Here is a 9,291-nt window from a genome sequence, read left to right as displayed (position 1 = left end):
TTAATCAGAGTATAACTACAAAAGGGTCTAACATTTGTAGTTGTAGACTGGAATTATAAACAGCGAACACTAAAAACACACAACTAATATGGGATAAACATCCTTATTTTTTAGTAAAAAGTAATACTTATTAGAATACACACGAAAATAGTAATATTAGTGTTTTAAACCGGATTTATAATACATTGATCTATTTATACACTTAATTTTTATTTCATAACATAATTTTTGTTATTGTAAGCAATTGAATTTTGTAGATGTCTATTACCGTTTTAAAAGAAATTATTAAAATGCACCATTATTCCATCGGAACATGAAATAGTCATTGAAATATTCGTTAATATATATACTTGAATTAAGGATAAGTTTTAGAAATTTAAGAGACATCGGTTTAGTTTCAAATGTGTCAAAAATAGTGTTTTCTTCTCCCTTTTTTGGCCTTACAATATGTGGGGAATGAGGATTTGAACCTAGATTCTCTTTGTGAAAAAGATTATATTAAAGGTAGTTTTACATGAGTTAAAATTAATTTTAAACCTGTTTTAAATAGAGGGCCACTAAACAAAATATTAGAGTGGATTTGAAATATAAAGTGTGATACTCAAACAAAACTTAGAGTAGAATACATTAATTTTTGTTGAGCTCCCGGTAAAGATTGATTTTATTAATCTTGCTATTTAGCAAGGAGTATTGATTATCTCACAACTGTTAGTGTATATCGTCCATCCATACATATTATTCATTTCCCCTTTTAAATGTAAAAATTAATAAAAATTGTGTACATTGCACGTAAAATTATAAATATTATATGTTTGGAATGTATAATAATTAATGTAAAACAATAGTTTCCATCAGTCAAAAAAAGAAAAATCTACCCATGTTATATATTATTTTGCAGGACGACGCAAGAACTTGCCAAGATTTCATAAATTATATCATATTTAAACAAACATGTACATCCAACCTGACATTCATTCATAAAAGAACACTGAACAACAGCCTTTCCCAATCCTAGGATTCTTCACAAAAGAATATCCAAGAGAAACAGTTGGACATTGCCCTTGTTATTGTCTTAGACAAAAGAAACCGTTCGCTGCAATGGAAATAGTGAGGATATCTTTACGAATTCATTGAGCCACATTCCTAGGCCAAGTACCATTTCTACTTGTTGACTTCCCTGCAGGACAGAAACCCAATTACAGTATTTTTTTTCACCCTGAATTGCATCATGGGTCTGCTCAATTTCTCGAACAGATTCTTGCAGTCACGGTTTTTCTATTGCTATACAGAGATGTTGTAGGCCAAGGAGGGACTCCATCTGTTGATCCTGATGAGAAGAATGCCCTTTAACAACTCTATTCTAAATGAAAGCTGGAAGGGTGATCCTTGCGATCTTGCTTACCCTTGGTATGGCATTCAGTGTTCCACTAAGGGTCATATTATTGGAATAGAGTTGAACGATATGGGGCTAAGCTGGAAAGTCGATGTTAATGAATTCATGAACTTCCCTGAGTTGATTATCCTGAGCTTCCAGAACAATTCTCTATGGGGAAATGTAATGAATTTCTCCTTCAATCACAAGATGAAGATTATTAGTAATCCATCAGGCAACAAGTCTTGGTGTCGTGGAGTCATTGCAGCTTCAAGATAACAACTTGACAGGTACTATCTCAGAATTTAACCAGTCTAGCATACTATTTTTCAATGTCTCAAATAACAATCTCACTGGTTCAATCCCAATAACTCAAACTCTCCAATCATTTGGCTCTGATTCATATTCTGGTAATCCTGGGTTGTATGGTCCACCCTTAACCGCTACCAGCCGCTATATAAATGGCACAGGAGAGCCCCCTTCTGGAAATTCTCCCCCAAAATCAAATGGAGATATCTTTAAGAATATCTTTCTTGTTTTCGTTGTTCTTCTTATAGTAGCTGTGATTTTACTATTAATTCTGTACTGCCAAAAAGCTCAGATGGTAAAAAAGATGTTGAACGAAGCAAACAAATAAGAAGCCGGGGAAGGTGAAAAGATTATAGAGGCAGCAGAGAGGAGCATTGTTGTGGCAGCTGAAGAGAGCAGGAACCTCGTATTCATGGAGGATGAACCGGCTTTTGAAATCCGTGATGTTCTAAGAGCTTCTGCTGAGGGATTGTGCAAAGGGATTTTCGGGAATAGTTTTAAGGCTAAGGAAAGTGGTGGACCAAGCGTTGTGGTGAAGAGGCTAAGGGACTTGAAACCAATGACTAGTGAGGAATTCAAAGGCAATTGCGAATGATTGGAGATATGAAGCAACCAAATCTGCTTCCCCTCCTTGCCTACTACTACTCCAACGAGGAGAAGTTTTTGCTGTATAACTACGCAGCGAAAGGAAATTTGTTTGTTCGCATCCATGGTGAGTTTTGTCTTTGCCTCTTCCTTTGTTTCCTTTGGTTTTTTTTTTCCCCCTGCAGGAAACAATTTCCAATAAGAAAAGAAAGTACATTTGTGACCTTATAACGGTTGATATTGTCTGTTTTTGATGGGTGCATAATAAAAGTGGTATTAATGACGCTCACAAGTAAGAAAAAATAATGTTACTTCGATTATATTAGACTATATTAACCGTTTGAAAAATATATATTGTTTACCTAGTTATAATTGGGATACAATTTTGAATTATTGTCTTTTTAAAAAAATATAATAATACAACAAACTTCATAAATTTATTCACAACTACGTACTGAGCTAGTTGTTTGTAATTTGATGTATAATAATTGTACATGGTGGTCCTGTATGAAATTGATATTACTCTAATCATCATGTATCAGTTATAACAAATTACTATGAAAAAAGAAATTGTGAAATTTGTTATGTCTAATATTTTTGTTAATCAAAATGAAAGTTTAATATCAATGTACATTGCAGGAGAGAGAGGTGGAGATCGAATTCCGTTCAGATGGGATGCGAGATTATCATTTGCTCGAGGCATAGCTCGAGCCTTGGAATATCTGCACCTCAACACCAAGAGCCAAAGCATAGTTCCCCATGGCAACTTGAAATCATCGAATGTTCTGTTCGATGAAAATGACAAGGTTCTCGTTTCTGACTACGGCCTTGCTTCACTACTTGCACTTCCCATTGCAATTCAACATGTGGTATCATACAAATCACCTGAATATAGAAACGGAAGAAAAGTTTCAAAACAATCTGATGTTTGGAGTTATGGCTGCCTCCTCCTAGAACTATTGACAGGAAAGATCTCAGCAAGGACAGCTCCACCGGGTGTCAATGGCACTGTGGATCTCAGCAGTTGGGTTCATCGAGCTCTCAGGGAAGAATGGACAGCTGAGGTATTTGACCTCGAGATATCTATGCAAAGAAACGCAGTGCCAGGGATGCTAAGACTTCTGCAAATTGCAATGCGGTGCTGTGATAATACTCCAGAGGAGCGTCCTGAGATGACACAAGTGGTGAGAGTGGTAGAAAATATTAAGGTTCCTGAATCAGGGGATGAAAATGACGGATCGTTGGAAGATGGTTCTTTATCAACCTCTGGAACTGGAGAAGAGAAATGATATTGAAGAACTCAAAAATTGCTTCCCCTCACCTCCATAAGATTGATTTTAATCAAGAAGAAAGTGAAGTATCTAGTGTTGAGATGATACAATCCATGTCAATGATCAAGAGCCTAGCTTTCATTTAATAAAATAAAATGTGTAATATTTTCGAAAACATTTATGAACCTTGTAAGTCAGTTATGAAACTTCTCAAACAATATCACGTGAAATAGGAAATAAACCTATTAATTTTTCAGTCTAAATCTTCTGTCTCACTTTTTCTACTCTATACTCCACAAATAAATACTTACCACGTGTTCACCTAATTAATTAAATATTATCATTATTAACTTATTAATCCTACAGTTATTAATTAATAGTATCACGTGGTAAGTATTTATTGGTGGAGTATAGAGTGGAGCAGGAAAAGTGGGATAGAAGATTTGGACTCAATTTTTCACTGTTTACAGAATATAGCTTCCAGTATGCTGGCTTTTTTGTAATTTACAGTGTGAGTTAATGCCTGGACTAAGGTTGATATTTCCATGTTACTATACAAATTCCCTAAATACTGTGGAAAACTTTTGCGTAAAATAGCACATATGTTAAAATGATTTTGTAATACTATGTATTACATTAGCGAATAATAAACTATATGTAACATGATATTTATCATATTATGTTTCCTATATTTACTCTTAAATGGTTATATATACATTTGAATAACTCTTCTCAAAAAATAAAAACAGATACAAATCATACAATTGAACAATGATGTTGCTATTTAGGAATCTAGAGTGTAAAATTAGGCCTATTAAATTTTTGGGTAATTTCTTTCTCAAAAAAAAAAAAAGCTGGGTAATTTTTTTGGTGAGTAAGAACGATTTTATAAAAAGATAGCAAAAGATGAATTTGGGGGAATTGGCCCATCAGCATCAACAAAAACCCAAGGAAGGATACAGCTTATGGGTTGGAGTCTCAAATACACACAGAATGAGGCCCAATGGGCTAACTTATGGGCAAGGCCAATGAAATCTCTGGCACTGTAGCGCAAAAATGAGAAGGAAAAAACTTTGGAATTATGAAGGCCCTAATATCTATATGTGCGCGTTAAGTTATGTTCTTGATGTGATATACATTATGATGATGTGATATTAAAATTTTTTATTTATTTTATTTTTTTCTAATATTATCATAATGTTAAATTACAAAATATGTCACATCATCTTAATATTATCTCCTTCCTAAATAATGTAATGTTGCATTATTGTATTGAGATTATATTAATGTAAGATTATAATAACGTAATGTAACATCATGATAAACCAAACGTCCCCTTAATGATCAATTCACATACATGGGTAAAATTCAATTTAAAATAACTAGACAAAAGACAAATCCCTACAGTTCGATCTAACATTCAATTTCCTATGATATTAATTTTTTATATACATAAATAAATGTATAACAAAAAAATAAAAATAAAGGCTAGCGCTAGCTCCAACTCTAAGATTCCTGCAATTGAATCTGAAACTGTAACTCATTAAAAATGTGAAACACAACTCCATAAATAAAATAGATTAAAAAATTTATTTTTTTAATGCGAAATAGAAATTTTATTCTAACCTAATTTAAGTATATATATGTGTGAAGTTCTTTCATGAAGACTTGAGCCCTGGCGCTTACCCTCTCACACCCCACAAGTACTTATATATACTTATACAGTGACCATCGCGCCAAGGGTGTGCAGTAGTAAAAAACAAAAAAAAAAACAAAAAAAAAATTGAAAAATATGCTTCAATTAAAACATGTAGTTGGTAAATTATATAAAAATTAAATTTAATGCACAAAAGGCAAGTGAGAAAACATTAAAAGTTTTTTTGTTTGATGTACCAATAATTATGTCTATTGAATGCTTATAGTTAACAAGTAATTATTTATATTAAGAAGTTTTCAGCTCTCTTTGATGAAAATAATATGTATTAACTACAAACCGATGGGTCTTAACTATAAAATTATAAAATAAAATGAGCTTTATCCTAAAGTGTGCATTCAAAACTCTAAAAAGAGTTTGAATCTAAATATTTTTAGATTTACAAGAAGTTAGATATAGCCACTCAAAATTAGAGTCATTGTACTGCCATTCGTAAACGACATACATGATTCTAGAAATCACATATCTTAGCTAGAACGCCTTGTATGTCATCTACTCATATTTGAGTTTTCATATTAATTTTTAGATTTATGGACTCTACCTTTGGTGACTTGTCACTCTCTAAGCATTCTAAAGTATCTCGAATTCTGCAACTTTCTGTATTTGTAATCTTACTTGAAGTGGAACTTCAATGATCATGATTTAAGACTTTTGTCTATGGGATAAAACTTAATTGGTTCTTAGTCTAAAAACTAAGTTCAAATCCTACTTAATTCATGGGGCTAATTACTTAATCTTAGTCCCATGTTTGGGGTCAATAGACTCGATATATTACGAGTGACTTGGACCTAAATGTATTTTTGACATGTCCATTTTTTTCACACACACACACACACACATATATATATATAAGGACTAGATTCAAGTCCTAACCCAAAAAGCCCAAAACAATGAATTTTTAGAGAGTGAGTTGGAAAAACTAGGTTAGAATAAGTTGGACAACAAATAAGGTGGATTCGAATGACGAGAAAAAGAAGATGGACAAGTTTTAACTACAGAAAACTGTCCTCGACAAGGTCCGAGGAGATCAGTTCTTATATATTGCTCTTAAGTTTGATTACAAGTTTGTTTCTTGATTGCTACAGTGTTTCTCTCTTGATTTCTTAATTCCTTTCTCCCATTGCCTCTTCTTTCTTTTATACTCTCTTCTCCTTTCATCTTTGTCCTCCATGTGCATGCCAGATGGTTGGTGTTGATACTTGTCCCATCAGCATCTTCTATAAGTCTTCATGTAATAGCTGTAAGGTTGATAACCACTATTCAGGTATCACCTCCACATTAATGCAGCCAAAGAGTTAGCTGCAGTGCATTTAATGTGATGGTAGCAGCTTTTTCCTTAGATATTTTCGAACTTCCTCCTATCTTATGTTTATGCAATGCCTATCCATACCAACAGAATTTCCTGAAACGTTCCTCTGAACTGCAGACCATCTCTTCTCACCTCGGCCTTGATTAGCCAAGGAGACATTCATCCTCGGCTCACCTTCCTGGGCCATTATGACTAAAACTAACTTCTTCATTTACTAGCACAGACTCCCTTGACAAAGTTTACTCCTCTTCGGACAACCCCTCGTCCTCGGATTGGGCCTCAGGCCTAATATCTACATAAATAATGAGCTCCTGGCCCAATACCTTACAATATATATATATATAGCTCTTGATTTCTATGCACAAAAAATTTATCAATTGTTTTTTATATGCTCTATGTAAGATCTGTATAAACAACGTGCAAAATCAATGCCTTTTATGTTCTATTCTGCAGTGATCTAGACACTCTTTTGCTTCATGATACATTGGGTCGTCTTGATTCAATGGATTATTCATGCACTGTTGAGAACTCCTAAGAATACATATTCCACAGTCTTCGATACTCCTTTTTTTTCTTAGGTTGCATTTAGATAGCTTATTTTTTGCCAACTTGTTTTACTATTTAGCTTATTTTTGCTAATATTCATAGGTCTCATTGCACTTTTTGGTATTATTAATGGGTCTCACTGCATTATTTCAGTTAACTTTTACCTTTATCTACAATACTTTCAGTAAAAAGTTTTCAATTTCAGCAAAATAACCAAATCTCAAACAAACCCTTAACCTATCTTCACAACCTTCAAAAAAAAAATTTAGACAATTATGAAATGGTTCTTCAACATTATCAATTTTAGAGTGATGAGAAAGCAAGATTGGAAGTCAAGAAGGATGGAGAAAAGTAGAGGCAAGGTAATTAGCTTTTGCTTCCACAAGAGTAAGGATAACTAACTCCAACATTGGGCTTTTGCTCCTTTCGCCCAAAAAATGTAGCAAAATGCCCCTATTCTAAAACTATTTAGTAAAATACCCCTGTCTTGAAACTCGATTTTCTAAAAATCGAGTTTTACATCATGGTTTTTAAATCCGGACCAGACCGTACGATCCGACCAGGAAACCCTCGAACCATTCAGATCTACAGTCCGTTTAAGGTGAAGAACCGTTCCATGCGAAAAAAGCATGGAACTGTCCGAACCGCGGTCTGACCATCCGGTTCTGTGAACTGTGACCAATTTATACGGCTCAAACGAGCTACCTTGTTTCAAGCTTAAACAGCGTCGTTTCGTCCCTTTTTTTTTCCCCTAATATGACATCGTTTCCCGTTTGGGGCATATTGAATCACTGATTGCTGAAACGAAACCCTCACTCTCTCATTCACTCTCAATCACTCTCTGCCTCTTCCTCACTCATTCAATCACTCTCTCGTATCTGCCTCTCTCCCTCGTCGTCGTCACAGTCGCAGCTCAACCCAGATCGCAGCTCACTCTCTACCTCTCTCTCACACTCATCTCTGCCTCGTCGCCGTCGCAGCTCAATCTCTGCCTCGTCGCCGTCGCCGTCATTTGGTACTTTATCTTTCTTTTAATTATTCTTTCTTTTATGTTTTTGGTTTGATATTGTCATATTGTTTTTGGTTTGAGATATATATATATATATATATTTGTGATTTGTGATTTGAAGTGGAAAATGAAAGCATGGGTATTGGTTGGGATTAGTAGTTATTGTTTTGGGTTTATTTTATTGGAAGCTTTGTTATGCTGATTTTGTGTGTGGGATTTAGACCCATTAATCTGAATACCTTGACTCTGTCTAGAGATTACAATAAATAGTGGGAGTAGTGGATTAGTTAGAGGATTGTTATTACAATGAGCAGAGTGCTATAGGAAAATTGTATGGATGTTTTAATTTTTTTAGGTAGGCATATGTTGGTGGATGCTTACAGATGGATGAACGAGGGTTGGTTTCCTAGGATAGCGCATTGTCTTTCTTTGTTGGATGTTTGCATTTGCGTGGGCTGAGATTTTTATTTTTTATTTTTTTTTCTGTTTCAGTGGATTCCTGAATTGAGGCATTACGCTTCTGGAGTTCCAATAATCCTCGTTGGAACAAAGCTCGGTACGATTTATTCTCAACATTCCATTTACATGCATTCTTGATTGATACTGTTTGTAATCAGCTGTGTTTGTGGAATGTGGATGGAAGGTTGGTTGGGTACTTAATGACTAGTTTTTCAATATTTGAATCCTAGATTAGTTGGGTTTTTGGTAGAGTCTTTCTTAGGGCTTAGAATTGATTATGTAGGACTGTTTACTCTCTTTTTTTTTTCCTATGCTTTTCATAAATTACTATGGCTTCTTGTGGGTAAGATTAATTACTCTGTGTATATTAGTTTGTTAATTTGACTGTGTATGAAGTTGTGACTCCTTGACTATCTGTATTTCAAAAATTGATGGGTCTATGCGTGTTTGATTGGTTGTTTAGTCTTTTAGATTAAAATGGAAACAAAGACCGGGTCTACTCCATCACATGAAGTTGATTCCAATGTAGTGGAGTCTAGCTCATAAGTAAGGAAAAAGGTTGATTCGGATTGGGAACATTTTAGCCTTGGTAAGGATGAGAAGGGACGGAATACTTTTACATGTGTGTATTGTAGGCAAACATATAAAGGTGGGGGTATTAATAGGATGAAACAACACCTTACGAGGATAAAAGGTGATATTGGATCATGTAAAAAG

At 34.4% G+C, this 9,291-nt stretch overlaps 1 pseudogene; it reads left to right on the top strand.

The window, feature by feature from the left end:
* Positions 1-1,462: 1,462 nt before the first annotated feature.
* LOC112027622 (probable inactive receptor kinase At2g26730) lies at positions 1,463-3,555 on the top strand (annotated as a pseudogene).
* Positions 3,556-9,291: the final 5,736 nt, after the last annotated feature.

This window comes from Quercus suber, unplaced genomic scaffold (assembly GCF_002906115.3).
Source record: "Quercus suber isolate HL8 unplaced genomic scaffold, Cork oak 2.0 scaffold_598, whole genome shotgun sequence".
Classification (NCBI taxonomy): Eukaryota; Viridiplantae; Streptophyta; class Magnoliopsida; order Fagales; family Fagaceae; genus Quercus; species Quercus suber.
This window is presented reverse-complemented; position numbering and strand designations above follow the sequence as displayed.